Below are 27,779 nucleotides of genomic sequence, written 5' to 3'. Positions count from 1 at the left end.
CTACCCTTTACTTTTAATAAGAATAAAAAGTTTCAGTTATTTCTACACTACTTCCGACATATTATTTATTTGAATACTCCAAATTTAATATAGGTAATTTAGGAAAAATCTTTTAGTGAGAGAACAATAAATAAAAATTGGATCTGCTAAAAAGTCAAACATAATCGGACGGAGGGAGTAAACGTTTTTACGTCGTATCACTATAGAGTGCGTGAAATCGGGGAGAAATAGGAGTCCACGATGAGAACAAGTAGTACCCATTGTAAAATACTAACGGATGCGATCATACCAGCACTAAACCACCGGATCCCATCAGAACTCCGAAGTTAAGCGTGCTTGGGCGAGAGTAGTATTAGGATGGGTGACCTCCTGGGAAGTCCTCGTGTTGCATCCCTTTTTCTACTTTTTTTTTCCCTTTTTCTACTTTTTTTTTTTTGTCTCGTCGGAGAGATGGAGAAGAGGGGATGAAAATAACCTGCCAAAGGCGGGTTAGGATCGTCGGATTTGCCAAAAAAACGTTGTTTTCTGTGTCATCCGTCTATTTTTCAGAATTTTGTGTAACTCGAGTAATTTAAAACTGGAATAACTCGTCGTACGTATTATAAACCGATGACAGCGATTTGGAGACATAAAAATATGTCCGGAAATATTTATTACTAATTTCATTAGCATTTCCCAATCTACCCTTTACTTTTAATAAGAATAAAAAGTTTCAGTTATTTCTACACTACTTCCGACATATTATTTATTTGAATACTCCAAATTTAATATAGGTAATTTAGGAAAAATCTTTTAGTGAGAGAACAATAAATAAAAATTGGATCTGCTAAAAAGTCAAACATAATCGGACGGAGGGAGTAAACGTTTTTACGTCGTATCACTATAGAGTGCGTGAAATCGGGGAGAAATAGGAGTCCACGATGAGAACAAGTAGTACCCATTGTAAAATACTAACGGATGCGATCATACCAGCACTAATCCACCGGATCCCATCAGAACTCCGAAGTTAAGCGTGCTTGGGCGAGAGTAGTACTAGGATGGGTGACCTCCTTGGAAGTCCTCGTGTTGCATCCCTTTTTCTACTTTTTTTTTCCCTTTTTCTACTTTTTTTTTTTTGTCTCGTCGGAGAGATGGAGAAGATGGGAAGAAAATAACCTGCCAAAGGCGGGTTAGGATCGTCGGATTTGCCAAAAAAACGTTGTTTTCTGTGTCATCCGTCTATTTTTCAGAATTTTGTGTAACTCGAGTAATTTAAAACTGGAATAACTCGTCGTACGTATTATAAACCGATGACAGCGATTTGGAGACATAAAAATATGTCCGGAAATATTTATTACTAATTTCATTAGCATTTCCCAATCTACCCTTTACTTTTAATAAGAATAAAAAGTTTCAGTTATTTCTACACTACTTCCGACATATTATTTATTTGAATACTCCAAATTTAATATAGGTAATTTAGGAAAAATCTTTTAGTGAGAGAACAATAAATAAAAATTGGATCTGCTAAAAAGTCAAACATAATCGGACGGAGGGAGTAAACGTTTTTACGTCGTATCACTATAGAGTGCGTGAAATCGGGGAGAAATAGGAGTCCACGATGAGAACAAGTAGTACCTATTGTAAAATACTAACGGATGCGATCATACCAGCACTAATCCACCGGATCCCATCAGAACTCCGAAGTTAAGCGTGCTTGGGCGAGAGTAGTACTAGGATGGGTGACCTCCTGGGAAGTCCTCGTGTTGCATCCCTTTTTCTACTTTTTTTTTCCCTTTTTCTACTTTTTTTTTTTGTCTCGTCGGAGAGATGGAGAAGAGGGGATGAAAATAACCTGCCAAAGGCGGGTTAGGATCGTCGGATTTGCCAAAAAAACGTTGTTTTCTGTGTCATCCGTCTATTTTTCAGAATTTTGTGTAACTCGAGTAATTTAAAACTGGAATAACTCGTCGTACGTATTATAAACCGATGACAGCGATTTGGAGACATAAAAATATGTCCGGAAATATTTATTACTAATTTCATTAGCATTTCCCAATCTACCCTTTACTTTTAATAAGAATAAAAAGTTTCAGTTATTTCTACACTACTTCCGACATATTATTTATTTGAATACTCCAAATTTAATATAGGTAATTTAGGAAAAATCTTTTAGTGAGAGAACAATAAATAAAAATTGGATCTGCTAAAAAGTCAAACATAATCGGACGGAGGGAGTAAACGTTTTTACGTCGTATCACTATAGAGTGCGTGAAATCGGGGAGAAATAGGAGTCCACGATGAGAACAAGTAGTACCTATTGTAAAATACTAACGGATGCGATCATACCAGCACTAATCCACCGGATCCCATCAGAACTCCGAAGTTAAGCGTGCTTGGGCGAGAGTAGTACTAGGATGGGTGACCTCCTGGGAAGTCCTCGTGTTGCATCCCTTTTTCTACTTTTTTTTTCCCTTTTTCTACTTTTTTTTTTTGTCTCGTCGGAGAGATGGAGAAGAGGGGATGAAAATAACCTGCCAAAGGCGGGTTAGGATCGTCGGATTTGCCAAAAAAACGTTGTTTTCTGTGTCATCCGTCTATTTTTCAGAATTTTGTGTAACTCGAGTAATTTAAAACTGGAATAACTCGTCGTACGTATTATAAACCGATGACAGCGATTTGGAGACATAAAAATATGTCCGGAAATATTTATTACTAATTTCATTAGCATTTCCCAATCTACCCTTTACTTTTAATAAGAATAAAAAGTTTCAGTTATTTCTACACTACTTCCGACATATTATTTATTTGAATACTCCAAATTTAATATAGGTAATTTAGGAAAAATCTTTTAGTGAGAGAACAATAAATAAAAATTGGATCTGCTAAAAAGTCAAACATAATCGGACGGAGGGAGTAAACGTTTTTACGTCGTATCACTATAGAGTGCGTGAAATCGGGGAGAAATAGGAGTCCACGATGAGAACAAGTAGTACCCATTGTAAAATACTAACGGATGCGATCATACCAGCACTAATCCACCGGATCCCATCAGAACTCCGAAGTTAAGCGTGCTTGGGCGAGAGTAGTACTAGGATGGGTGACCTCCTGGGAAGTCCTCGTGTTGCATCCCTTTTTCTACTTTTTTTTTCCCTTTTTCTACTTTTTTTTTTTTGTCTCGTCGGAGAGATGGAGAAGATGGGAAGAAAATAACCTGCCAAAGGCGGGTTAGGATCGTCGGATTTGCCAAAAAAACGTTGTTTTCTGTGTCATCCGTCTATTTTTCAGAATTTTGTGTAACTCGAGTAATTTAAAACTGGAATAACTCGTCGTACGTATTATAAACCGATGACAGCGATTTGGAGACATAAAAATATGTCCGGAAATATTTATTACTAATTTCATTAGCATTTCCCAATCTACCCTTTACTTTTAATAAGAATAAAAAGTTTCAGTTATTTCTACACTACTTCCGACATATTATTTATTTGAATACTCCAAATTTAATATAGGTAATTTAGGAAAAATCTTTTAGTGAGAGAACAATAAATAAAAATAGGATCTGCTAAAAAGTCAAACATAATCGGACGGAGGGAGTAAACGTTTTTACGTCGTATCACTATAGAGTGCGTGAAATCGGGGAGAAATAGGAGTCCACGATGAGAACAAGTAGTACCTATTGTAAAATACTAACGGATGCGATCATACCAGCACTAATCCACCGGATCCCATCAGAACTCCGAAGTTAAGCGTGCTTGGGCGAGAGTAGTACTAGGATGGGTGACCTCCTGGGAAGTCCTCGTGTTGCATCCCTTTTTCTACTTTTTTTTCCCTTTTTCTACTTTCTTTTTCCCTTTTTCTACTTTTTTTTTTTGTCTCGTCGGAGAGATGGAGAAGAGGGGATGAAAATAACCTGCCAAAGGCGGGTTAGGATCGTCGGATTTGCCAAAAAAACGTTGTTTTCTGTGTCATCCGTCTATTTTTCAGAATTTTGTGTAACTCGAGTAATTTAAAACTGGAATAACTCGTCGTACGTATTATAAACCGATGACAGCGATTTGGAGACATAAAAATATGTCCGGAAATATTTATTACTAATTTCATTAGCATTTCCCAATCTACCCTTTACTTTTAATAAGAATAAAAAGTTTCAGTTATTTCTACACTACTTCCGACATATTATTTATTTGAATACTCCAAATTTAATATAGGTAATTTAGGAAAAATCTTTTAGTGAGAGAACAATAAATAAAAATTGGATCTGCTAAAAAGTCAAACATAATCGGACGGAGGGAGTAAACGTTTTTACGTCGTATCACTATAGAGTGCGTGAAATCGGGGAGAAATAGGAGTCCACGATGAGAACAAGTAGTACCCATTGTAAAATACTAACGGATGCGATCATACCAGCACTAAACCACCGGATCCCATCAGAACTCCGAAGTTAAGCGTGCTTGGGCGAGAGTAGTATTAGGATGGGTGACCTCCTGGGAAGTCCTCGTGTTGCATCCCTTTTTCTACTTTTTTTTTCCCTTTTTCTACTTTTTTTTTTTTGTCTCGTCGGAGAGATGGAGAAGAGGGGATGAAAATAACCTGCCAAAGGCGGGTTAGGATCGTCGGATTTGCCAAAAAAACGTTGTTTTCTGTGTCATCCGTCTATTTTTCAGAATTTTGTGTAACTCGAGTAATTTAAAACTGGAATAACTCGTCGTACGTATTATAAACCGATGACAGCGATTTGGAGACATAAAAATATGTCCGGAAATATTTATTACTAATTTCATTAGCATTTCCCAATCTACCCTTTACTTTTAATAAGAATAAAAAGTTTCAGTTATTTCTACACTACTTCCGACATATTATTTATTTGAATACTCCAAATTTAATATAGGTAATTTAGGAAAAATCTTTTAGTGAGAGAACAATAAATAAAAATTGGATCTGCTAAAAAGTCAAACATAATCGGACGGAGGGAGTAAACGTTTTTACGTCGTATCACTATAGAGTGCGTGAAATCGGGGAGAAATAGGAGTCCACGATGAGAACAAGTAGTACCCATTGTAAAATACTAACGGATGCGATCATACCAGCACTAATCCACCGGATCCCATCAGAACTCCGAAGTTAAGCGTGCTTGGGCGAGAGTAGTACTAGGATGGGTGACCTCCTTGGAAGTCCTCGTGTTGCATCCCTTTTTCTACTTTTTTTTTCCCTTTTTCTACTTTTTTTTTTTTGTCTCGTCGGAGAGATGGAGAAGATGGGAAGAAAATAACCTGCCAAAGGCGGGTTAGGATCGTCGGATTTGCCAAAAAAACGTTGTTTTCTGTGTCATCCGTCTATTTTTCAGAATTTTGTGTAACTCGAGTAATTTAAAACTGGAATAACTCGTCGTACGTATTATAAACCGATGACAGCGATTTGGAGACATAAAAATATGTCCGGAAATATTTATTACTAATTTCATTAGCATTTCCCAATCTACCCTTTACTTTTAATAAGAATAAAAAGTTTCAGTTATTTCTACACTACTTCCGACATATTATTTATTTGAATACTCCAAATTTAATATAGGTAATTTAGGAAAAATCTTTTAGTGAGAGAACAATAAATAAAAATTGGATCTGCTAAAAAGTCAAACATAATCGGACGGAGGGAGTAAACGTTTTTACGTCGTATCACTATAGAGTGCGTGAAATCGGGGAGAAATAGGAGTCCACGATGAGAACAAGTAGTACCTATTGTAAAATACTAACGGATGCGATCATACCAGCACTAATCCACCGGATCCCATCAGAACTCCGAAGTTAAGCGTGCTTGGGCGAGAGTAGTACTAGGATGGGTGACCTCCTGGGAAGTCCTCGTGTTGCATCCCTTTTTCTACTTTTTTTTTCCCTTTTTCTACTTTTTTTTTTTGTCTCGTCGGAGAGATGGAGAAGAGGGGATGAAAATAACCTGCCAAAGGCGGGTTAGGATCGTCGGATTTGCCAAAAAAACGTTGTTTTCTGTGTCATCCGTCTATTTTTCAGAATTTTGTGTAACTCGAGTAATTTAAAACTGGAATAACTCGTCGTACGTATTATAAACCGATGACAGCGATTTGGAGACATAAAAATATGTCCGGAAATATTTATTACTAATTTCATTAGCATTTCCCAATCTACCCTTTACTTTTAATAAGAATAAAAAGTTTCAGTTATTTCTACACTACTTCCGACATATTATTTATTTGAATACTCCAAATTTAATATAGGTAATTTAGGAAAAATCTTTTAGTGAGAGAACAATAAATAAAAATTGGATCTGCTAAAAAGTCAAACATAATCGGACGGAGGGAGTAAACGTTTTTACGTCGTATCACTATAGAGTGCGTGAAATCGGGGAGAAATAGGAGTCCACGATGAGAACAAGTAGTACCTATTGTAAAATACTAACGGATGCGATCATACCAGCACTAATCCACCGGATCCCATCAGAACTCCGAAGTTAAGCGTGCTTGGGCGAGAGTAGTACTAGGATGGGTGACCTCCTGGGAAGTCCTCGTGTTGCATCCCTTTTTCTACTTTTTTTTTCCCTTTTTCTACTTTTTTTTTTTGTCTCGTCGGAGAGATGGAGAAGAGGGGATGAAAATAACCTGCCAAAGGCGGGTTAGGATCGTCGGATTTGCCAAAAAAACGTTGTTTTCTGTGTCATCCGTCTATTTTTCAGAATTTTGTGTAACTCGAGTAATTTAAAACTGGAATAACTCGTCGTACGTATTATAAACCGATGACAGCGATTTGGAGACATAAAAATATGTCCGGAAATATTTATTACTAATTTCATTAGCATTTCCCAATCTACCCTTTACTTTTAATAAGAATAAAAAGTTTCAGTTATTTCTACACTACTTCCGACATATTATTTATTTGAATACTCCAAATTTAATATAGGTAATTTAGGAAAAATCTTTTAGTGAGAGAACAATAAATAAAAATTGGATCTGCTAAAAAGTCAAACATAATCGGACGGAGGGAGTAAACGTTTTTACGTCGTATCACTATAGAGTGCGTGAAATCGGGGAGAAATAGGAGTCCACGATGAGAACAAGTAGTACCCATTGTAAAATACTAACGGATGCGATCATACCAGCACTAATCCACCGGATCCCATCAGAACTCCGAAGTTAAGCGTGCTTGGGCGAGAGTAGTACTAGGATGGGTGACCTCCTGGGAAGTCCTCGTGTTGCATCCCTTTTTCTACTTTTTTTTTCCCTTTTTCTACTTTTTTTTTTTTGTCTCGTCGGAGAGATGGAGAAGATGGGAAGAAAATAACCTGCCAAAGGCGGGTTAGGATCGTCGGATTTGCCAAAAAAACGTTGTTTTCTGTGTCATCCGTCTATTTTTCAGAATTTTGTGTAACTCGAGTAATTTAAAACTGGAATAACTCGTCGTACGTATTATAAACCGATGACAGCGATTTGGAGACATAAAAATATGTCCGGAAATATTTATTACTAATTTCATTAGCATTTCCCAATCTACCCTTTACTTTTAATAAGAATAAAAAGTTTCAGTTATTTCTACACTACTTCCGACATATTATTTATTTGAATACTCCAAATTTAATATAGGTAATTTAGGAAAAATCTTTTAGTGAGAGAACAATAAATAAAAATTGGATCTGCTAAAAAGTCAAACATAATCGGACGGAGGGAGTAAACGTTTTTACGTCGTATCACTATAGAGTGCGTGAAATCGGGGAGAAATAGGAGTCCACGATGAGAACAAGTAGTACCTATTGTAAAATACTAACGGATGCGATCATACCAGCACTAATCCACCGGATCCCATCAGAACTCCGAAGTTAAGCGTGCTTGGGCGAGAGTAGTACTAGGATGGGTGACCTCCTGGGAAGTCCTCGTGTTGCATCCCTTTTTCTACTTTTTTTTTCCCTTTTTCTACTTTTTTTTTTTGTCTCGTCGGAGAGATGGAGAAGAGGGGATGAAAATAACCTGCCAAAGGCGGGTTAGGATCGTCGGATTTGCCAAAAAAACGTTGTTTTCTGTGTCATCCGTCTATTTTTCAGAATTTTGTGTAACTCGAGTAATTTAAAACTGGAATAACTCGTCGTACGTATTATAAACCGATGACAGCGATTTGGAGACATAAAAATATGTCCGGAAATATTTATTACTAATTTCATTAGCATTTCCCAATCTACCCTTTACTTTTAATAAGAATAAAAAGTTTCAGTTATTTCTACACTACTTCCGACATATTATTTATTTGAATACTCCAAATTTAATATAGGTAATTTAGGAAAAATCTTTTAGTGAGAGAACAATAAATAAAAATTGGATCTGCTAAAAAGTCAAACATAATCGGACGGAGGGAGTAAACGTTTTTACGTCGTATCACTATAGAGTGCGTGAAATCGGGGAGAAATAGGAGTCCACGATGAGAACAAGTAGTACCTATTGTAAAATACTAACGGATGCGATCATACCAGCACTAATCCACCGGATCCCATCAGAACTCCGAAGTTAAGCGTGCTTGGGCGAGAGTAGTACTAGGATGGGTGACCTCCTGGGAAGTCCTCGTGTTGCATCCCTTTTTCTACTTTTTTTTCCCCTTTTTCTACTTTTTTTTTTTGTCTCGTCGGAGAGATGGAGAAGAGGGGATGAAAATAACCTGCCAAAGGCGGGTTAGGATCGTCGGATTTGCCAAAAAAACGTTGTTTTCTGTGTCATCCGTCTATTTTTCAGAATTTTGTGTAACTCGAGTAATTTAAAACTGGAATAACTCGTCGTACGTATTATAAACCGATGACAGCGATTTGGAGACATAAAAATATGTCCGGAAATATTTATTACTAATTTCATTAGCATTTCCCAATCTACCCTTTACTTTTAATAAGAATAAAAAGTTTCAGTTATTTCTACACTACTTCCGACATATTATTTATTTGAATACTCCAAATTTAATATAGGTAATTTAGGAAAAATCTTTTAGTGAGAGAACAATAAATAAAAATTGGATCTGCTAAAAAGTCAAACATAATCGGACGGAGGGAGTAAACGTTTTTACGTCGTATCACTATAGAGTGCGTGAAATCGGGGAGAAATAGGAGTCCACGATGAGAACAAGTAGTACCTATTGTAAAATACTAACGGATGCGATCATACCAGCACTAATCCACCGGATCCCATCAGAACTCCGAAGTTAAGCGTGCTTGGGCGAGAGTAGTACTAGGATGGGTGACCTCCTGGGAAGTCCTCGTGTTGCATCCCTTTTTCTACTTTTTATTTCCCTTTTTCTACTTTTTTTTTTTGTCTCGTCGGAGAGATGGAGAAGAGGGGATGAAAATAACCTGCCAAAGGCGGGTTAGGATCGTCGGATTTGCCAAAAAAACGTTGTTTTCTGTGTCATCCGTCTATTTTTCAGAATTTTGTGTAACTCGAGTAATTTAAAACTGGAATAACTCGTCGTACGTATTATAAACCGATGACAGCGATTTGGAGACATAAAAATATGTCCGGAAATATTTATTACTAATTTCATTAGCATTTCCCAATCTACCCTTTACTTTTAATAAGAATAAAAAGTTTCAGTTATTTCTACACTACTTCCGACATATTATTTATTTGAATACTCCAAATTTAATATAGGTAATTTAGGAAAAATCTTTTAGTGAGAGAACAATAAATAAAAATTGGATCTGCTAAAAAGTCAAACATAATCGGACGGAGGGAGTAAACGTTTTTACGTCGTATCACTATAGAGTGCGTGAAATCGGGGAGAAATAGGAGTCCACGATGAGAACAAGTAGTACCCATTGTAAAATACTAACGGATGCGATCATACCAGCACTAATCCACCGGATCCCATCAGAACTCCGAAGTTAAGCGTGCTTGGGCGAGAGTAGTACTAGGATGGGTGACCTCCTGGGAAGTCCTCGTGTTGCATCCCTTTTTCTACTTTTTTTTTCCCTTTTTCTACTTTTTTTTTTTTGTCTCGTCGGAGAGATGGAGAAGATGGGAAGAAAATAACCTGCCAAAGGCGGGTTAGGATCGTCGGATTTGCCAAAAAAACGTTGTTTTCTGTGTCATCCGTCTATTTTTCAGAATTTTGTGTAACTCGAGTAATTTAAAACTGGAATAACTCGTCGTACGTATTATAAACCGATGACAGCGATTTGGAGACATAAAAATATGTCCGGAAATATTTATTACTAATTTCATTAGCATTTCCCAATCTACCCTTTACTTTTAATAAGAATAAAAAGTTTCAGTTATTTCTACACTACTTCCGACATATTATTTATTTGAATACTCCAAATTTAATATAGGTAATTTAGGAAAAATCTTTTAGTGAGAGAACAATAAATAAAAATTGGATCTGCTAAAAAGTCAAACATAATCGGACGGAGGGAGTAAACGTTTTTACGTCGTATCACTATAGAGTGCGTGAAATCGGGGAGAAATAGGAGTCCACGATGAGAACAAGTAGTACCTATTGTAAAATACTAACGGATGCGATCATACCAGCACTAATCCACCGGATCCCATCAGAACTCCGAAGTTAAGCGTGCTTGGGCGAGAGTAGTACTAGGATGGGTGACCTCCTGGGAAGTCCTCGTGTTGCATCCCTTTTTCTACTTTTTTTTTCCCTTTTTCTACTTTCTTTTTCCCTTTTTCTACTTTTTTTTTTTGTCTCGTCGGAGAGATGGAGAAGAGGGGATGAAAATAACCTGCCAAAGGCGGGTTAGGATCGTCGGATTTGCCAAAAAAACGTTGTTTTCTGTGTCATCCGTCTATTTTTCAGAATTTTGTGTAACTCGAGTAATTTAAAACTGGAATAACTCGTCGTACGTATTATAAACCGATGACAGCGATTTGGAGACATAAAAATATGTCCGGAAATATTTATTACTAATTTCATTAGCATTTCCCAATCTACCCTTTACTTTTAATAAGAATAAAAAGTTTCAGTTATTTCTACACTACTTCCGACATATTATTTATTTGAATACTCCAAATTTAATATAGGTAATTTAGGAAAAATCTTTTAGTGAGAGAACAATAAATAAAAATTGGATCTGCTAAAAAGTCAAACATAATCGGACGGAGGGAGTAAACGTTTTTACGTCGTATCACTATAGAGTGCGTGAAATCGGGGAGAAATAGGAGTCCACGATGAGAACAAGTAGTACCCATTGTAAAATACTAACGGATGCGATCATACCAGCACTAAACCACCGGATCCCATCAGAACTCCGAAGTTAAGCGTGCTTGGGCGAGAGTAGTATTAGGATGGGTGACCTCCTGGGAAGTCCTCGTGTTGCATCCCTTTTTCTACTTTTTTTTTCCCTTTTTCTACTTTTTTTTTTTTGTCTCGTCGGAGAGATGGAGAAGAGGGGATGAAAATAACCTGCCAAAGGCGGGTTAGGATCGTCGGATTTGCCAAAAAAACGTTGTTTTCTGTGTCATCCGTCTATTTTTCAGAATTTTGTGTAACTCGAGTAATTTAAAACTGGAATAACTCGTCGTACGTATTATAAACCGATGACAGCGATTTGGAGACATAAAAATATGTCCGGAAATATTTATTACTAATTTCATTAGCATTTCCCAATCTACCCTTTACTTTTAATAAGAATAAAAAGTTTCAGTTATTTCTACACTACTTCCGACATATTATTTATTTGAATACTCCAAATTTAATATAGGTAATTTAGGAAAAATCTTTTAGTGAGAGAACAATAAATAAAAATTGGATCTGCTAAAAAGTCAAACATAATCGGACGGAGGGAGTAAACGTTTTTACGTCGTATCACTATAGAGTGCGTGAAATCGGGGAGAAATAGGAGTCCACGATGAGAACAAGTAGTACCCATTGTAAAATACTAACGGATGCGATCATACCAGCACTAATCCACCGGATCCCATCAGAACTCCGAAGTTAAGCGTGCTTGGGCGAGAGTAGTACTAGGATGGGTGACCTCCTTGGAAGTCCTCGTGTTGCATCCCTTTTTCTACTTTTTTTTTCCCTTTTTCTACTTTTTTTTTTTTGTCTCGTCGGAGAGATGGAGAAGATGGGAAGAAAATAACCTGCCAAAGGCGGGTTAGGATCGTCGGATTTGCCAAAAAAACGTTGTTTTCTGTGTCATCCGTCTATTTTTCAGAATTTTGTGTAACTCGAGTAATTTAAAACTGGAATAACTCGTCGTACGTATTATAAACCGATGACAGCGATTTGGAGACATAAAAATATGTCCGGAAATATTTATTACTAATTTCATTAGCATTTCCCAATCTACCCTTTACTTTTAATAAGAATAAAAAGTTTCAGTTATTTCTACACTACTTCCGACATATTATTTATTTGAATACTCCAAATTTAATATAGGTAATTTAGGAAAAATCTTTTAGTGAGAGAACAATAAATAAAAATTGGATCTGCTAAAAAGTCAAACATAATCGGACGGAGGGAGTAAACGTTTTTACGTCGTATCACTATAGAGTGCGTGAAATCGGGGAGAAATAGGAGTCCACGATGAGAACAAGTAGTACCTATTGTAAAATACTAACGGATGCGATCATACCAGCACTAATCCACCGGATCCCATCAGAACTCCGAAGTTAAGCGTGCTTGGGCGAGAGTAGTACTAGGATGGGTGACCTCCTGGGAAGTCCTCGTGTTGCATCCCTTTTTCTACTTTTTTTTTCCCTTTTTCTACTTTTTTTTTTTGTCTCGTCGGAGAGATGGAGAAGAGGGGATGAAAATAACCTGCCAAAGGCGGGTTAGGATCGTCGGATTTGCCAAAAAAACGTTGTTTTCTGTGTCATCCGTCTATTTTTCAGAATTTTGTGTAACTCGAGTAATTTAAAACTGGAATAACTCGTCGTACGTATTATAAACCGATGACAGCGATTTGGAGACATAAAAATATGTCCGGAAATATTTATTACTAATTTCATTAGCATTTCCCAATCTACCCTTTACTTTTAATAAGAATAAAAAGTTTCAGTTATTTCTACACTACTTCCGACATATTATTTATTTGAATACTCCAAATTTAATATAGGTAATTTAGGAAAAATCTTTTAGTGAGAGAACAATAAATAAAAATTGGATCTGCTAAAAAGTCAAACATAATCGGACGGAGGGAGTAAACGTTTTTACGTCGTATCACTATAGAGTGCGTGAAATCGGGGAGAAATAGGAGTCCACGATGAGAACAAGTAGTACCTATTGTAAAATACTAACGGATGCGATCATACCAGCACTAATCCACCGGATCCCATCAGAACTCCGAAGTTAAGCGTGCTTGGGCGAGAGTAGTACTAGGATGGGTGACCTCCTGGGAAGTCCTCGTGTTGCATCCCTTTTTCTACTTTTTTTTTCCCTTTTTCTACTTTTTTTTTTTGTCTCGTCGGAGAGATGGAGAAGAGGGGATGAAAATAACCTGCCAAAGGCGGGTTAGGATCGTCGGATTTGCCAAAAAAACGTTGTTTTCTGTGTCATCCGTCTATTTTTCAGAATTTTGTGTAACTCGAGTAATTTAAAACTGGAATAACTCGTCGTACGTATTATAAACCGATGACAGCGATTTGGAGACATAAAAATATGTCCGGAAATATTTATTACTAATTTCATTAGCATTTCCCAATCTACCCTTTACTTTTAATAAGAATAAAAAGTTTCAGTTATTTCTACACTACTTCCGACATATTATTTATTTGAATACTCCAAATTTAATATAGGTAATTTAGGAAAAATCTTTTAGTGAGAGAACAATAAATAAAAATTGGATCTGCTAAAAAGTCAAACATAATCGGACGGAGGGAGTAAACGTTTTTACGTCGTATCACTATAGAGTGCGTGAAATCGGGGAGAAATAGGAGTCCACGATGAGAACAAGTAGTACCCATTGTAAAATACTAACGGATGCGATCATACCAGCACTAATCCACCGGATCCCATCAGAACTCCGAAGTTAAGCGTGCTTGGGCGAGAGTAGTACTAGGATGGGTGACCTCCTGGGAAGTCCTCGTGTTGCATCCCTTTTTCTACTTTTTTTTTCCCTTTTTCTACTTTTTTTTTTTTGTCTCGTCGGAGAGATGGAGAAGATGGGAAGAAAATAACCTGCCAAAGGCGGGTTAGGATCGTCGGATTTGCCAAAAAAACGTTGTTTTCTGTGTCATCCGTCTATTTTTCAGAATTTTGTGTAACTCGAGTAATTTAAAACTGGAATAACTCGTCGTACGTATTATAAACCGATGACAGCGATTTGGAGACATAAAAATATGTCCGGAAATATTTATTACTAATTTCATTAGCATTTCCCAATCTACCCTTTACTTTTAATAAGAATAAAAAGTTTCAGTTATTTCTACACTACTTCCGACATATTATTTATTTGAATACTCCAAATTTAATATAGGTAATTTAGGAAAAATCTTTTAGTGAGAGAACAATAAATAAAAATTGGATCTGCTAAAAAGTCAAACATAATCGGACGGAGGGAGTAAACGTTTTTACGTCGTATCACTATAGAGTGCGTGAAATCGGGGAGAAATAGGAGTCCACGATGAGAACAAGTAGTACCTATTGTAAAATACTAACGGATGCGATCATACCAGCACTAATCCACCGGATCCCATCAGAACTCCGAAGTTAAGCGTGCTTGGGCGAGAGTAGTACTAGGATGGGTGACCTCCTGGGAAGTCCTCGTGTTGCATCCCTTTTTCTACTTTTTTTTTCCCTTTTTCTACTTTTTTTTTTTGTCTCGTCGGAGAGATGGAGAAGAGGGGATGAAAATAACCTGCCAAAGGCGGGTTAGGATCGTCGGATTTGCCAAAAAAACGTTGTTTTCTGTGTCATCCGTCTATTTTTCAGAATTTTGTGTAACTCGAGTAATTTAAAACTGGAATAACTCGTCGTACGTATTATAAACCGATGACAGCGATTTGGAGACATAAAAATATGTCCGGAAATATTTATTACTAATTTCATTAGCATTTCCCAATCTACCCTTTACTTTTAATAAGAATAAAAAGTTTCAGTTATTTCTACACTACTTCCGACATATTATTTATTTGAATACTCCAAATTTAATATAGGTAATTTAGGAAAAATCTTTTAGTGAGAGAACAATAAATAAAAATTGGATCTGCTAAAAAGTCAAACATAATCGGACGGAGGGAGTAAACGTTTTTACGTCGTATCACTATAGAGTGCGTGAAATCGGGGAGAAATAGGAGTCCACGATGAGAACAAGTAGTACCTATTGTAAAATACTAACGGATGCGATCATACCAGCACTAATCCACCGGATCCCATCAGAACTCCGAAGTTAAGCGTGCTTGGGCGAGAGTAGTACTAGGATGGGTGACCTCCTGGGAAGTCCTCGTGTTGCATCCCTTTTTCTACTTTTTTTTTCCCTTTTTCTACTTTTTTTTTTTGTCTCGTCGGAGAGATGGAGAAGAGGGGATGAAAATAACCTGCCAAAGGCGGGTTAGGATCGTCGGATTTGCCAAAAAAACGTTGTTTTCTGTGTCATCCGTCTATTTTTCAGAATTTTGTGTAACTCGAGTAATTTAAAACTGGAATAACTCGTCGTACGTATTATAAACCGATGACAGCGATTTGGAGACATAAAAATATGTCCGGAAATATTTATTACTAATTTCATTAGCATTTCCCAATCTACCCTTTACTTTTAATAAGAATAAAAAGTTTCAGTTATTTCTACACTACTTCCGACATATTATTTATTTGAATACTCCAAATTTAATATAGGTAATTTAGGAAAAATCTTTTAGTGAGAGAACAATAAATAAAAATTGGATCTGCTAAAAAGTCAAACATAATCGGACGGAGGGAGTAAACGTTTTTACGTCGTATCACTATAGAGTGCGTGAAATCGGGGAGAAATAGGAGTCCACGATGAGAACAAGTAGTACCCATTGTAAAATACTAACGGATGCGATCATACCAGCACTAATCCACCGGATCCCATCAGAACTCCGAAGTTAAGCGTGCTTGGGCGAGAGTAGTACTAGGATGGGTGACCTCCTGGGAAGTCCTCGTGTTGCATCCCTTTTTCTACTTTTTTTTTCCCTTTTTCTACTTTTTTTTTTTTGTCTCGTCGGAGAGATGGAGAAGATGGGAAGAAAATAACCTGCCAAAGGCGGGTTAGGATCGTCGGATTTGCCAAAAAAACGTTGTTTTCTGTGTCATCCGTCTATTTTTCAGAATTTTGTGTAACTCGAGTAATTTAAAACTGGAATAACTCGTCGTACGTATTATAAACCGATGACAGCGATTTGGAGACATAAAAATATGTCCGGAAATATTTATTACTAATTTCATTAGCATTTCCCAATCTACCCTTTACTTTTAATAAGAATAAAAAGTTTCAGTTATTTCTACACTACTTCCGACATATTATTTATTTGAATACTCCAAATTTAATATAGGTAATTTAGGAAAAATCTTTTAGTGAGAGAACAATAAATAAAAATTGGATCTGCTAAAAAGTCAAACATAATCGGACGGAGGGAGTAAACGTTTTTACGTCGTATCACTATAGAGTGCGTGAAATCGGGGAGAAATAGGAGTCCACGATGAGAACAAGTAGTACCTATTGTAAAATACTAACGGATGCGATCATACCAGCACTAATCCACCGGATCCCATCAGAACTCCGAAGTTAAGCGTGCTTGGGCGAGAGTAGTACTAGGATGGGTGACCTCCTGGGAAGTCCTCGTGTTGCATCCCTTTTTCTACTTTTTTTTTCCCTTTTTCTACTTTTTTTTTTTGTCTCGTCGGAGAGATGGAGAAGAGGGGATGAAAATAACCTGCCAAAGGCGGGTTAGGATCGTCGGATTTGCCAAAAAAACGTTGTTTTCTGTGTCATCCGTCTATTTTTCAGAATTTTGTGTAACTCGAGTAATTTAAAACTGGAATAACTCGTCGTACGTATTATAAACCGATGACAGCGATTTGGAGACATAAAAATATGTCCGGAAATATTTATTACTAATTTCATTAGCATTTCCCAATCTACCCTTTACTTTTAATAAGAATAAAAAGTTTCAGTTATTTCTACACTACTTCCGACATATTATTTATTTGAATACTCCAAATTTAATATAGGTAATTTAGGAAAAATCTTTTAGTGAGAGAACAATAAATAAAAATTGGATCTGCTAAAAAGTCAAACATAATCGGACGGAGGGAGTAAACGTTTTTACGTCGTATCACTATAGAGTGCGTGAAATCGGGGAGAAATAGGAGTCCACGATGAGAACAAGTAGTACCTATTGTAAAATACTAACGGATGCGATCATACCAGCACTAATCCACCGGATCCCATCAGAACTCCGAAGTTAAGCGTGCTTGGGCGAGAGTAGTACTAGGATGGGTGACCTCCTGGGAAGTCCTCGTGTTGCATCCCTTTTTCTACTTTTTTTTTCCCTTTTTCTACTTTTTTTTTTTGTCTCGTCGGAGAGATGGAGAAGAGGGGATGAAAATAACCTGCCAAAGGCGGGTTAGGATCGTCGGATTTGCCAAAAAAACGTTGTTTTCTGTGTCATCCGTCTATTTTTCAGAATTTTGTGTAACTCGAGTAATTTAAAACTGGAATAACTCGTCGTACGTATTATAAACCGATGACAGCGATTTGGAGACATAAAAATATGTCCGGAAATATTTATTACTAATTTCATTAGCATTTCCCAATCTACCCTTTACTTTTAATAAGAATAAAAAGTTTCAGTTATTTCTACACTACTTCCGACATATTATTTATTTGAATACTCCAAATTTAATATAGGTAATTTAGGAAAAATCTTTTAGTGAGAGAACAATAAATAAAAATTGGATCTGCTAAAAAGTCAAACATAATCGGACGGAGGGAGTAAACGTTTTTACGTCGTATCACTATAGAGTGCGTGAAATCGGGGAGAAATAGGAGTCCACGATGAGAACAAGTAGTACCCATTGTAAAATACTAACGGATGCGATCATACCAGCACTAATCCACCGGATCCCATCAGAACTCCGAAGTTAAGCGTGCTTGGGCGAGAGTAGTACTAGGATGGGTGACCTCCTGGGAAGTCCTCGTGTTGCATCCCTTTTTCTACTTTTTTTTTCCCTTTTTCTACTTTTTTTTTTTTGTCTCGTCGGAGAGATGGAGAAGATGGGAAGAAAATAACCTGCCAAAGGCGGGTTAGGATCGTCGGATTTGCCAAAAAAACGTTGTTTTCTGTGTCATCCGTCTATTTTTCAGAATTTTGTGTAACTCGAGTAATTTAAAACTGGAATAACTCGTCGTACGTATTATAAACCGATGACAGCGATTTGGAGACATAAAAATATGTCCGGAAATATTTATTACTAATTTCATTAGCATTTCCCAATCTACCCTTTACTTTTAATAAGAATAAAAAGTTTCAGTTATTTCTACACTACTTCCGACATATTATTTATTTGAATACTCCAAATTTAATATAGGTAATTTAGGAAAAATCTTTTAGTGAGAGAACAATAAATAAAAATTGGATCTGCTAAAAAGTCAAACATAATCGGACGGAGGGAGTAAACGTTTTTACGTCGTATCACTATAGAGTGCGTGAAATCGGGGAGAAATAGGAGTCCACGATGAGAACAAGTAGTACCTATTGTAAAATACTAACGGATGCGATCATACCAGCACTAATCCACCGGATCCCATCAGAACTCCGAAGTTAAGCGTGCTTGGGCGAGAGTAGTACTAGGATGGGTGACCTCCTGGGAAGTCCTCGTGTTGCATCCCTTTTTCTACTTTTTTTTTCCCTTTTTCTACTTTTTTTTTTTGTCTCGTCGGAGAGATGGAGAAGAGGGGATGAAAATAACCTGCCAAAGGCGGGTTAGGATCGTCGGATTTGCCAAAAAAACGTTGTTTTCTGTGTCATCCGTCTATTTTTCAGAATTTTGTGTAACTCGAGTAATTTAAAACTGGAATAACTCGTCGTACGTATTATAAACCGATGACAGCGATTTGGAGACATAAAAATATGTCCGGAAATATTTATTACTAATTTCATTAGCATTTCCCAATCTACCCTTTACTTTTAATAAGAATAAAAAGTTTCAGTTATTTCTACACTACTTCCGACATATTATTTATTTGAATACTCCAAATTTAATATAGGTAATTTAGGAAAAATCTTTTAGTGAGAGAACAATAAATAAAAATTGGATCTGCTAAAAAGTCAAACATAATCGGACGGAGGGAGTAAACGTTTTTACGTCGTATCACTATAGAGTGCGTGAAATCGGGAAGAAATAGGAGTCCACGATGAGAACAAGTAGTACCTATTGTAAAATACTAACGGATGCGATCATACCAGCACTAATCCACCGGATCCCATCAGAACTCCGAAGTTAAGCGTGCTTGGGCGAGAGTAGTACTAGGATGGGTGACCTCCTGGGAAGTCCTCGTGTTGCATCCCTTTTTCTACTTTTTTTTTCCCTTTTTCTACTTTTTTTTTTTGTCTCGTCGGAGAGATGGAGAAGAGGGGATGAAAATAACCTGCCAAAGGCGGGTTAGGATCGTCGGATTTGCCAAAAAAACGTTGTTTTCTGTGTCATCCGTCTATTTTTCAGAATTTTGTGTAACTCGAGTAATTTAAAACTGGAATAACTCGTCGTACGTATTATAAACCGATGACAGCGATTTGGAGACATAAAAATATGTCCGGAAATATTTATTACTAATTTCATTAGCATTTCCCAATCTACCCTTTACTTTTAATAAGAATAAAAAGTTTCAGTTATTTCTACACTACTTCCGACATATTATTTATTTGAATACTCCAAATTTAATATAGGTAATTTAGGAAAAATCTTTTAGTGAGAGAACAATAAATAAAAATTGGATCTGCTAAAAAGTCAAACATAATCGGACGGAGGGAGTAAACGTTTTTACGTCGTATCACTATAGAGTGCGTGAAATCGGGGAGAAATAGGAGTCCACGATGAGAACAAGTAGTACCCATTGTAAAATACTAACGGATGCGATCATACCAGCACTAATCCACCGGATCCCATCAGAACTCCGAAGTTAAGCGTGCTTGGGCGAGAGTAGTACTAGGATGGGTGACCTCCTGGGAAGTCCTCGTGTTGCATCCCTTTTTCTACTTTTTTTTTCCCTTTTTCTACTTTTTTTTTTTGTCTCGTCGGAGAGATGGAGAAGATGGGAAGAAAATAACCTGCCAAAGGCGGGTTAGGATCGTCGGATTTGCCAAAAAAACGTTGTTTTCTGTGTCATCCGTCTATTTTTCAGAATTTTGTGTAACTCGAGTAATTTAAAACTGGAATAACTCGTCGTACGTATTATAAACCGATGACAGCGATTTGGAGACATAAAAATATGTCCGGAAATATTTATTACTAATTTCATTAGCATTTCCCAATCTACCCTTTACTTTTAATAAGAATAAAAAGTTTCAGTTATTTCTACACTACTTCCGACATATTATTTATTTGAATACTCCAAATTTAATATAGGTAATTTAGGAAAAATCTTTTAGTGAGAGAACAATAAATAAAAATTGGATCTGCTAAAAAGTCAAACATAATCGGACGGAGGGAGTAAACGTTTTTACGTCGTATCACTATAGAGTGCGTGAAATCGGGGAGAAATAGGAGTCCACGATGAGAACAAGTAGTACCTATTGTAAAATACTAACGGATGCGATCATACCAGCACTAATCCACCGGATCCCATCAGAACTCCGAAGTTAAGCGTGCTTGGGCGAGAGTAGTACTAGGATGGGTGACCTCCTGGGAAGTCCTCGTGTTGCATCCCTTTTTCTACTTTTTTTTTTCCCTTTTTCTACTTTTTTTTTTGTCTCGTCGGAGAGATGGAGAAGAGGGGATGAAAATAACCTGCCAAAGGCGGGTTAGGATCGTCGGATTTGCCAAAAAAACGTTGTTTTCTGTGTCATCCGTCTATTTTTCAGAATTTTGTGTAACTCGAGTAATTTAAAACTGGAATAACTCGTCGTACGTATTATAAACCGATGACAGCGATTTGGAGACATAAAAATATGTCCGGAAATATTTATTACTAATTTCATTAGCATTTCCCAATCTACCCTTTACTTTTAATAAGAATAAAAAGTTTCAGTTATTTCTACACTACTTCCGACATATTATTTATTTGAATACTCCAAATTTAATATAGGTAATTTAGGAAAAATCTTTTAGTGAGAGAACAATAAATAAAAATTGGATCTGCTAAAAAGTCAAACATAATCGGACGGAGGGAGTAAACGTTTTTACGTCGTATCACTATAGAGTGCGTGAAATCGGGGAGAAATAGGAGTCCACGATGAGAACAAGTAGTACCCATTGTAAAATACTAACGGATGCGATCATACCAGCACTAATCCACCGGATCCCATCAGAACTCCGAAGTTAAGCGTGCTTGGGCGAGAGTAGTACTAGGATGGGTGACCTCCTGGGAAGTCCTCGTGTTGCATCCCTTTTTCTACTTTTTTTTTCCCTTTTTCTACTTTTTTTTTTTGTCTCGTCGGAGAGATGGAGAAGATGGGAAGAAAATAACCTGCCAAAGGCGGGTTAGGATCGTCGGATTTGCCAAAAAAACGTTGTTTTCTGTGTCATCCGTCTATTTTTCAGAATTTTGTGTAACTCGAGTAATTTAAAACTGGAATAACTCGTCGTACGTATTATAAACCGATGACAGCGATTTGGAGACATAAAAATATGTCCGGAAATATTTATTACTAATTTCATTAGCATTTCCCAATCTACCCTTTACTTTTAATAAGAATAAAAAGTTTCAGTTATTTCTACACTACTTCCGACATATTATTTATTTGAATACTCCAAATTTAATATAGGTAATTTAGGAAAAATCTTTTAGTGAGAGAACAATAAATAAAAATTGGATCTGCTAAAAAGTCAAACATAATCGGACGGAGGGAGTAAACGTTTTTACGTCGTATCACTATAGAGTGCGTGAAATCGGGGAGAAATAGGAGTCCACGATGAGAACAAGTAGTACCTATTGTAAAATACTAACGGATGCGATCATACCAGCACTAATCCACCGGATCCCATCAGAACTCCGAAGTTAAGCGTGCTTGGGCGAGAGTAGTACTAGGATGGGTGACCTCCTGGGAAGTCCTCGTGTTGCATCCCTTTTTCTACTTTTTTTTTTCCCTTTTTCTACTTTTTTTTTTTGTCTCGTCGGAGAGATGGAGAAGAGGGGATGAAAATAACCTGCCAAAGGCGGGTTAGGATCGTCGGATTTGCCAAAAAAACGTTGTTTTCTGTGTCATCCGTCTATTTTTCAGAATTTTGTGTAACTCGAGTAATTTAAAACTGGAATAACTCGTCGTACGTATTATAAACCGATGACAGCGATTTGGAGACATAAAAATATGTCCGGAAATATTTATTACTAATTTCATTAGCATTTCCCAATCTACCCTTTACTTTTAATAAGAATAAAAAGTTTCAGTTATTTCTACACTACTTCCGACATATTATTTATTTGAATACTCCAAATTTAATATAGGTAATTTAGGAAAAATCTTTTAGTGAGAGAACAATAAATAAAAATTGGATCTGCTAAAAAGTCAAACATAATCGGACGGAGGGAGTAAACGTTTTTACGTCGTATCACTATAGAGTGCGTGAAATCGGGGAGAAATAGGAGTCCACGATGAGAACAAGTAGTACCCATTGTAAAATACTAACGGATGCGATCATACCAGCACTAATCCACCGGATCCCATCAGAACTCCGAAGTTAAGCGTGCTTGGGCGAGAGTAGTACTAGGATGGGTGACCTCCTGGGAAGTCCTCGTGTTGCATCCCTTTTTCTACTTTTTTTTTCCCTTTTTCTACTTTTTTTTTTTTGTCTCGTCGGAGAGATGGAGAAGATGGGAAGAAAATAACCTGCCAAAGGCGGGTTAGGATCGTCGGATTTGCCAAAAAAACGTTGTTTTCTGTGTCATCCGTCTATTTTTCAGAATTTTGTGTAACTCGAGTAATTTAAAACTGGAATAACTCGTCGTACGTATTATAAACCGATGACAGCGATTTGGAGACATAAAAATATGTCCGGAAATATTTATTACTAATTTCATTAGCATTTCCCAATCTACCCTTTACTTTTAATAAGAATAAAAAGTTTCAGTTATTTCTACACTACTTCCGACATATTATTTATTTGAATACTCCAAATTTAATATAGGTAATTTAGGAAAAATCTTTTAGTGAGAGAACAATAAATAAAAATTGGATCTGCTAAAAAGTCAAACATAATCGGACGGAGGGAGTAAACGTTTTTACGTCGTATCACTATAGAGTGCGTGAAATCGGGGAGAAATAGGAGTCCACGATGAGAACAAGTAGTACCTATTGTAAAATACTAACGGATGCGATCATACCAGCACTAATCCACCGGATCCCATCAGAACTCCGAAGTTAAGCGTGCTTGGGCGAGAGTAGTACTAGGATGGGTGACCTCCTGGGAAGTCCTCGTGTTGCATCCCTTTTTCTACTTTTTTTTTCCCTTTTTCTACTTTTTTTTTTTGTCTCGTCGGAGAGATGGAGAAGAGGGGATGAAAATAACCTGCCAAAGGCGGGTTAGGATCGTCGGATTTGCCAAAAAAACGTTGTTTTCTGTGTCATCCGTCTATTTTTCAGAATTTTGTGTAACTCGAGTAATTTAAAACTGGAATAACTCGTCGTACGTATTATAAACCGATGACAGCGATTTGGAGACATAAAAATATGTCCGGAAATATTTATTACTAATTTCATTAGCATTTCCCAATCTACCCTTTACTTTTAATAAGAATAAAAAGTTTCAGTTATTTCTACACTACTTCCGACATATTATTTATTTGAATACTCCAAATTTAATATAGGTAATTTAGGAAAAATCTTTTAGTGAGAGAACAATAAATAAAAATTGGATCTGCTAAAAAGTCAAACATAATCGGACGGAGGGAGTAAACGTTTTTACGTCGTATCACTATAGAGTGCGTGAAATCGGGGAGAAATAGGAGTCCACGATGAGAACAAGTAGTACCTATTGTAAAATACTAACGGATGCGATCATACCAGCACTAATCCACCGGATCCCATCAGAACTCCGAAGTTAAGCGTGCTTGGGCGAGAGTAGTACTAGGATGGGTGACCTCCTGGGAAGTCCTCGTGTTGCATCCCTTTTTCTACTTTTTTTTTCCCTTTTTCTACTTTTTTTTTTTGTCTCGTCGGAGAGATGGAGAAGAGGGGATGAAAATAACCTGCCAAAGGCGGGTTAGGATCGTCGGATTTGCCAAAAAAACGTTGTTTTCTGTGTCATCCGTCTATTTTTCAGAATTTTGTGTAACTCGAGTAATTTAAAACTGGAATAACTCGTCGTACGTATTATAAACCGATGACAGCGATTTGGAGACATAAAAATATGTCCGGAAATATTTATTACTAATTTCATTAGCATTTCCCAATCTACCCTTTACTTTTAATAAGAATAAAAAGTTTCAGTTATTTCTACACTACTTCCGACATATTATTTATTTGAATACTCCAAATTTAATATAGGTAATTTAGGAAAAATCTTTTAGTGAGAGAACAATAAATAAAAATTGGATCTGCTAAAAAGTCAAACATAATCGGACGGAGGGAGTAAACGTTTTTACGTCGTATCACTATAGAGTGCGTGAAATCGGGGAGAAATAGGAGTCCACGATGAGAACAAGTAGTACCCATTGTAAAATACTAACGGATGCGATCATACCAGCACTAATCCACCGGATCCCATCAGAACTCCGAAGTTAAGCGTGCTTGGGCGAGAGTAGTACTAGGATGGGTGACCTCCTGGGAAGTCCTCGTGTTGCATCCCTTTTTCTACTTTTTTTTTCCCTTTTTCTACTTTTTTTTTTTTGTCTCGTCGGAGAGATGGAGAAGATGGGAAGAAAATAACCTGCCAAAGGCGGGTTAGGATCGTCGGATTTGCCAAAAAAACGTTGTTTTCTGTGTCATCCGTCTATTTTTCAGAATTTTGTGTAACTCGAGTAATTTAAAACTGGAATAACTCGTCGTACGTATTATAAACCGATGACAGCGATTTGGAGACATAAAAATATGTCCGGAAATATTTATTACTAATTTCATTAGCATTTCCCAATCTACCCTTTACTTTTAATAAGAATAAAAAGTTTCAGTTATTTCTACACTACTTCCGACATATTATTTATTTGAATACTCCAAATTTAATATAGGTAATTTAGGAAAAATCTTTTAGTGAGAGAACAATAAATAAAAATTGGATCTGCTAAAAAGTCAAACATAATCGGACGGAGGGAGTAAACGTTTTTACGTCGTATCACTATAGAGTGCGTGAAATCGGGGAGAAATAGGAGTCCACGATGAGAACAAGTAGTACCTATTGTAAAATACTAACGGATGCGATCATACCAGCACTAATCCACCGGATCCCATCAGAACTCCGAAGTTAAGCGTGCTTGGGCGAGAGTAGTACTAGGATGGGTGACCTCCTGGGAAGTCCTCGTGTTGCATCCCTTTTTCTACTTTTTTTTTCCCTTTTTCTACTTTTTTTTTTTGTCTCGTCGGAGAGATGGAGAAGAGGGGATGAAAATAACCTGCCAAAGGCGGGTTAGGATCGTCGGATTTGCCAAAAAAACGTTGTTTTCTGTGTCATCCGTCTATTTTTCAGAATTTTGTGTAACTCGAGTAATTTAAAACTGGAATAACTCGTCGTACGTATTATAAACCGATGACAGCGATTTGGAGACATAAAAATATGTCCGGAAATATTTATTACTAATTTCATTAGCATTTCCCAATCTACCCTTTACTTTTAATAAGAATAAAAAGTTTCAGTTATTTCTACACTACTTCCGACATATTATTTATTTGAATACTCCAAATTTAATATAGGTAATTTAGGAAAAATCTTTTAGTGAGAGAACAATAAATAAAAATTGGATCTGCTAAAAAGTCAAACATAATCGGACGGAGGGAGTAAACGTTTTTACGTCGTATCACTATAGAGTGCGTGAAATCGGGGAGAAATAGGAGTCCACGATGAGAACAAGTAGTACCCATTGTAAAATACTAACGGATGCGATCATACCAGCACTAATCCACCGGATCCCATCAGAACTCCGAAGTTAAGCGTGCTTGGGCGAGAGTAGTACTAGGATGGGTGACCTCCTGGGAAGTCCTCGTGTTGCATCCCTTTTTCTACTTTTTTTTTTCCCTTTTTCTACTTTTTTTTTTTTGTCTCGTCGGAGAGATGGAGAAGATGGGAAGAAAATAACCTGCCAAAGGCGGGTTAGGATCGTCGGATTTGCCAAAAAAACGTTGTTTTCTGTGTCATCCGTCTATTTTTCAGAATTTTGTGTAACTCGAGTAATTTAAAACTGGAATAACTCGTCGTACGTATTATAAACCGATGACAGCGATTTGGAGACATAAAAATATGTCCGGAAATATTTATTACTAATTTCATTAGCATTTCCCAATCTACCCTTTACTTTTAATAAGAATAAAAAGTTTCAGTTATTTCTACACTACTTCCGACATATTATTTATTTGAATACTCCAAATTTAATATAGGTAATTTAGGAAAAATCTTTTAGTGAGAGAACAATAAATAAAAATTGGATCTGCTAAAAAGTCAAACATAATCGGACGGAGGGAGTAAACGTTTTTACGTCGTATCACTATAGAGTGCGTGAAATCGGGGAGAAATAGGAGTCCACGATGAGAACAAGTAGTACCTATTGTAAAATACTAACGGATGCGATCATACCAGCACTAATCCACCGGATCCCATCAGAACTCCGAAGTTAAGCGTGCTTGGACGAGAGTAGTACTAGGATGGGTGACCTCCTGGGAAGTCCTCGTGTTGCATCCATTTTTCTACTTTTTTTTTCCCTTTTTCTACTTTTTTTTTTTGTCTCGTCGGAGAGATGGAGAAGAGGGGATGAAAATAACCTGCCAAAGGCGGGTTAGGATCGTCGGATTTGCCAAAAAAACGTTGTTTTCTGTGTCATCCGTCTATTTTTCAGAATTTTGTGTAACTCGAGTAATTTAAAACTGGAATAACTCGTCGTACGTATTATAAACCGATGACAGCGATTTGGAGACATAAAAATATGTCCGGAAATATTTATTACTAATTTCATTAGCATTTCCCAATCTACCCTTTACTTTTAATAAGAATAAAAAGTTTCAGTTATTTCTACACTACTTCCGACATATTATTTATTTGAATACTCCAAATTTAATATAGGTAATTTAGGAAAAATCTTTTAGTGAGAGAACAATAAATAAAAATTGGATCTGCTAAAAAGTCAAACATAATCGGACGGAGGGAGTAAACGTTTTTATGTCGTATCACTATAGAGTGCGTGAAATCGGGGAGAAATAGGAGTCCACGATGAGAACAAGTAGTACCTATTGTAAAATACTAACGGATGCGATCATACCAGCACTAATCCACCGGATCCCATCAGAACTCCGAAGTTAAGCGTGCTTGGGCGAGAGTAGTACTAGGATGGGTGACCTCCTGGGAAGTCCTCGTGTTGCATCCCTTTTTCTACTTTTTTTTTCCCTTTTTCTACTTTTTTTTTTTGTCTCGTCGGAGAGATGGAGAAGAGGGGATGAAAATAACCTGCCAAAGGCGGGTTAGGATCGTCGGATTTGCCAAAAAAACGTTGTTTTCTGTGTCATCCGTCTATTTTTCAGAATTTTGTGTAAC

General features: G+C 36.8%; 41 non-coding genes across 41 annotated transcripts; all 41 read left to right on the top strand.

Moving 5' to 3' along the window:
• Positions 1–275: 275 nt before the first annotated feature.
• On the top strand, positions 276–394 carry LOC147531178 (5S ribosomal RNA). Its single transcript, XR_015228910.1, has one exon. It is a non-coding gene; the product is annotated as a 5S ribosomal RNA (ribosomal RNA).
• A 561-nt stretch (positions 395–955) lies between these two features.
• LOC147531177 (5S ribosomal RNA) lies at positions 956–1,074 on the top strand. Its single transcript, XR_015228946.1, has one exon. It is a non-coding gene; the product is annotated as a 5S ribosomal RNA (ribosomal RNA).
• A 561-nt stretch (positions 1,075–1,635) lies between these two features.
• On the top strand, positions 1,636–1,754 carry LOC147531176 (5S ribosomal RNA). Its single transcript, XR_015228578.1, has one exon. It is a non-coding gene; the product is annotated as a 5S ribosomal RNA (ribosomal RNA).
• A 560-nt stretch (positions 1,755–2,314) lies between these two features.
• LOC147531175 (5S ribosomal RNA) lies at positions 2,315–2,433 on the top strand. Its single transcript, XR_015228576.1, has one exon. It is a non-coding gene; the product is annotated as a 5S ribosomal RNA (ribosomal RNA).
• Positions 2,434–2,993: 560 nt separating this feature from the next.
• On the top strand, positions 2,994–3,112 carry LOC147531174 (5S ribosomal RNA). The gene has a single exon (XR_015228575.1). It is a non-coding gene; the product is annotated as a 5S ribosomal RNA (ribosomal RNA).
• A 561-nt stretch (positions 3,113–3,673) lies between these two features.
• On the top strand, positions 3,674–3,792 carry LOC147531173 (5S ribosomal RNA). The gene has a single exon (XR_015228574.1). It is a non-coding gene; the product is annotated as a 5S ribosomal RNA (ribosomal RNA).
• Positions 3,793–4,372: 580 nt separating this feature from the next.
• Positions 4,373–4,491, top strand: LOC147531172 (5S ribosomal RNA). The gene has a single exon (XR_015228909.1). It is a non-coding gene; the product is annotated as a 5S ribosomal RNA (ribosomal RNA).
• A 561-nt stretch (positions 4,492–5,052) lies between these two features.
• Positions 5,053–5,171, top strand: LOC147531171 (5S ribosomal RNA). The gene has a single exon (XR_015228945.1). It is a non-coding gene; the product is annotated as a 5S ribosomal RNA (ribosomal RNA).
• Positions 5,172–5,732: 561 nt separating this feature from the next.
• LOC147531170 (5S ribosomal RNA) lies at positions 5,733–5,851 on the top strand. Its single transcript, XR_015228573.1, has one exon. It is a non-coding gene; the product is annotated as a 5S ribosomal RNA (ribosomal RNA).
• Positions 5,852–6,411: 560 nt separating this feature from the next.
• On the top strand, positions 6,412–6,530 carry LOC147531169 (5S ribosomal RNA). The gene has a single exon (XR_015228572.1). It is a non-coding gene; the product is annotated as a 5S ribosomal RNA (ribosomal RNA).
• Positions 6,531–7,090: 560 nt separating this feature from the next.
• LOC147531168 (5S ribosomal RNA) lies at positions 7,091–7,209 on the top strand. The gene has a single exon (XR_015228571.1). It is a non-coding gene; the product is annotated as a 5S ribosomal RNA (ribosomal RNA).
• Positions 7,210–7,770: 561 nt separating this feature from the next.
• LOC147531167 (5S ribosomal RNA) lies at positions 7,771–7,889 on the top strand. Its single transcript, XR_015228570.1, has one exon. It is a non-coding gene; the product is annotated as a 5S ribosomal RNA (ribosomal RNA).
• Positions 7,890–8,449: 560 nt separating this feature from the next.
• On the top strand, positions 8,450–8,568 carry LOC147531166 (5S ribosomal RNA). Its single transcript, XR_015228569.1, has one exon. It is a non-coding gene; the product is annotated as a 5S ribosomal RNA (ribosomal RNA).
• A 560-nt stretch (positions 8,569–9,128) lies between these two features.
• LOC147531165 (5S ribosomal RNA) lies at positions 9,129–9,247 on the top strand. Its single transcript, XR_015228568.1, has one exon. It is a non-coding gene; the product is annotated as a 5S ribosomal RNA (ribosomal RNA).
• A 560-nt stretch (positions 9,248–9,807) lies between these two features.
• Positions 9,808–9,926, top strand: LOC147531164 (5S ribosomal RNA). Its single transcript, XR_015228567.1, has one exon. It is a non-coding gene; the product is annotated as a 5S ribosomal RNA (ribosomal RNA).
• Positions 9,927–10,487: 561 nt separating this feature from the next.
• LOC147531163 (5S ribosomal RNA) lies at positions 10,488–10,606 on the top strand. Its single transcript, XR_015228565.1, has one exon. It is a non-coding gene; the product is annotated as a 5S ribosomal RNA (ribosomal RNA).
• A 581-nt stretch (positions 10,607–11,187) lies between these two features.
• LOC147531162 (5S ribosomal RNA) lies at positions 11,188–11,306 on the top strand. The gene has a single exon (XR_015228908.1). It is a non-coding gene; the product is annotated as a 5S ribosomal RNA (ribosomal RNA).
• Positions 11,307–11,867: 561 nt separating this feature from the next.
• LOC147531161 (5S ribosomal RNA) lies at positions 11,868–11,986 on the top strand. Its single transcript, XR_015228943.1, has one exon. It is a non-coding gene; the product is annotated as a 5S ribosomal RNA (ribosomal RNA).
• A 561-nt stretch (positions 11,987–12,547) lies between these two features.
• Positions 12,548–12,666, top strand: LOC147531160 (5S ribosomal RNA). The gene has a single exon (XR_015228564.1). It is a non-coding gene; the product is annotated as a 5S ribosomal RNA (ribosomal RNA).
• A 560-nt stretch (positions 12,667–13,226) lies between these two features.
• On the top strand, positions 13,227–13,345 carry LOC147531159 (5S ribosomal RNA). Its single transcript, XR_015228563.1, has one exon. It is a non-coding gene; the product is annotated as a 5S ribosomal RNA (ribosomal RNA).
• A 560-nt stretch (positions 13,346–13,905) lies between these two features.
• LOC147531158 (5S ribosomal RNA) lies at positions 13,906–14,024 on the top strand. Its single transcript, XR_015228562.1, has one exon. It is a non-coding gene; the product is annotated as a 5S ribosomal RNA (ribosomal RNA).
• Positions 14,025–14,585: 561 nt separating this feature from the next.
• On the top strand, positions 14,586–14,704 carry LOC147531157 (5S ribosomal RNA). The gene has a single exon (XR_015228561.1). It is a non-coding gene; the product is annotated as a 5S ribosomal RNA (ribosomal RNA).
• A 560-nt stretch (positions 14,705–15,264) lies between these two features.
• On the top strand, positions 15,265–15,383 carry LOC147531156 (5S ribosomal RNA). Its single transcript, XR_015228560.1, has one exon. It is a non-coding gene; the product is annotated as a 5S ribosomal RNA (ribosomal RNA).
• Positions 15,384–15,943: 560 nt separating this feature from the next.
• Positions 15,944–16,062, top strand: LOC147531155 (5S ribosomal RNA). Its single transcript, XR_015228559.1, has one exon. It is a non-coding gene; the product is annotated as a 5S ribosomal RNA (ribosomal RNA).
• A 561-nt stretch (positions 16,063–16,623) lies between these two features.
• LOC147531154 (5S ribosomal RNA) lies at positions 16,624–16,742 on the top strand. Its single transcript, XR_015228558.1, has one exon. It is a non-coding gene; the product is annotated as a 5S ribosomal RNA (ribosomal RNA).
• Positions 16,743–17,302: 560 nt separating this feature from the next.
• LOC147531153 (5S ribosomal RNA) lies at positions 17,303–17,421 on the top strand. The gene has a single exon (XR_015228556.1). It is a non-coding gene; the product is annotated as a 5S ribosomal RNA (ribosomal RNA).
• Positions 17,422–17,981: 560 nt separating this feature from the next.
• Positions 17,982–18,100, top strand: LOC147531152 (5S ribosomal RNA). Its single transcript, XR_015228555.1, has one exon. It is a non-coding gene; the product is annotated as a 5S ribosomal RNA (ribosomal RNA).
• Positions 18,101–18,661: 561 nt separating this feature from the next.
• On the top strand, positions 18,662–18,780 carry LOC147531151 (5S ribosomal RNA). Its single transcript, XR_015228553.1, has one exon. It is a non-coding gene; the product is annotated as a 5S ribosomal RNA (ribosomal RNA).
• Positions 18,781–19,340: 560 nt separating this feature from the next.
• LOC147531150 (5S ribosomal RNA) lies at positions 19,341–19,459 on the top strand. Its single transcript, XR_015228552.1, has one exon. It is a non-coding gene; the product is annotated as a 5S ribosomal RNA (ribosomal RNA).
• Positions 19,460–20,019: 560 nt separating this feature from the next.
• On the top strand, positions 20,020–20,138 carry LOC147531149 (5S ribosomal RNA). The gene has a single exon (XR_015228551.1). It is a non-coding gene; the product is annotated as a 5S ribosomal RNA (ribosomal RNA).
• Positions 20,139–20,698: 560 nt separating this feature from the next.
• On the top strand, positions 20,699–20,817 carry LOC147531148 (5S ribosomal RNA). Its single transcript, XR_015228550.1, has one exon. It is a non-coding gene; the product is annotated as a 5S ribosomal RNA (ribosomal RNA).
• A 560-nt stretch (positions 20,818–21,377) lies between these two features.
• LOC147531147 (5S ribosomal RNA) lies at positions 21,378–21,496 on the top strand. Its single transcript, XR_015228549.1, has one exon. It is a non-coding gene; the product is annotated as a 5S ribosomal RNA (ribosomal RNA).
• A 560-nt stretch (positions 21,497–22,056) lies between these two features.
• LOC147531146 (5S ribosomal RNA) lies at positions 22,057–22,175 on the top strand. The gene has a single exon (XR_015228548.1). It is a non-coding gene; the product is annotated as a 5S ribosomal RNA (ribosomal RNA).
• A 561-nt stretch (positions 22,176–22,736) lies between these two features.
• Positions 22,737–22,855, top strand: LOC147531145 (5S ribosomal RNA). The gene has a single exon (XR_015228547.1). It is a non-coding gene; the product is annotated as a 5S ribosomal RNA (ribosomal RNA).
• Positions 22,856–23,416: 561 nt separating this feature from the next.
• LOC147531144 (5S ribosomal RNA) lies at positions 23,417–23,535 on the top strand. The gene has a single exon (XR_015228546.1). It is a non-coding gene; the product is annotated as a 5S ribosomal RNA (ribosomal RNA).
• A 560-nt stretch (positions 23,536–24,095) lies between these two features.
• LOC147531143 (5S ribosomal RNA) lies at positions 24,096–24,214 on the top strand. The gene has a single exon (XR_015228545.1). It is a non-coding gene; the product is annotated as a 5S ribosomal RNA (ribosomal RNA).
• Positions 24,215–24,774: 560 nt separating this feature from the next.
• Positions 24,775–24,893, top strand: LOC147531142 (5S ribosomal RNA). Its single transcript, XR_015228544.1, has one exon. It is a non-coding gene; the product is annotated as a 5S ribosomal RNA (ribosomal RNA).
• Positions 24,894–25,454: 561 nt separating this feature from the next.
• Positions 25,455–25,573, top strand: LOC147531141 (5S ribosomal RNA). Its single transcript, XR_015228542.1, has one exon. It is a non-coding gene; the product is annotated as a 5S ribosomal RNA (ribosomal RNA).
• Positions 25,574–26,133: 560 nt separating this feature from the next.
• Positions 26,134–26,252, top strand: LOC147531140 (5S ribosomal RNA). Its single transcript, XR_015228541.1, has one exon. It is a non-coding gene; the product is annotated as a 5S ribosomal RNA (ribosomal RNA).
• Positions 26,253–26,814: 562 nt separating this feature from the next.
• Positions 26,815–26,933, top strand: LOC147531139 (5S ribosomal RNA). Its single transcript, XR_015228938.1, has one exon. It is a non-coding gene; the product is annotated as a 5S ribosomal RNA (ribosomal RNA).
• Positions 26,934–27,493: 560 nt separating this feature from the next.
• Positions 27,494–27,612, top strand: LOC147531138 (5S ribosomal RNA). The gene has a single exon (XR_015228540.1). It is a non-coding gene; the product is annotated as a 5S ribosomal RNA (ribosomal RNA).
• Positions 27,613–27,779: the final 167 nt, after the last annotated feature.

The sequence above is a fragment of the Eschscholzia californica genome, unplaced genomic scaffold (assembly GCF_041429995.1).
Source record: "Eschscholzia californica isolate CP2 unplaced genomic scaffold, dmEscCali1.0.p SCAF_6, whole genome shotgun sequence".
Classification (NCBI taxonomy): Eukaryota; Viridiplantae; Streptophyta; class Magnoliopsida; order Ranunculales; family Papaveraceae; genus Eschscholzia; species Eschscholzia californica.
Note: the sequence above shows the minus strand (reverse complement) of the source record. Positions and strands in the feature narration are given on the sequence as shown.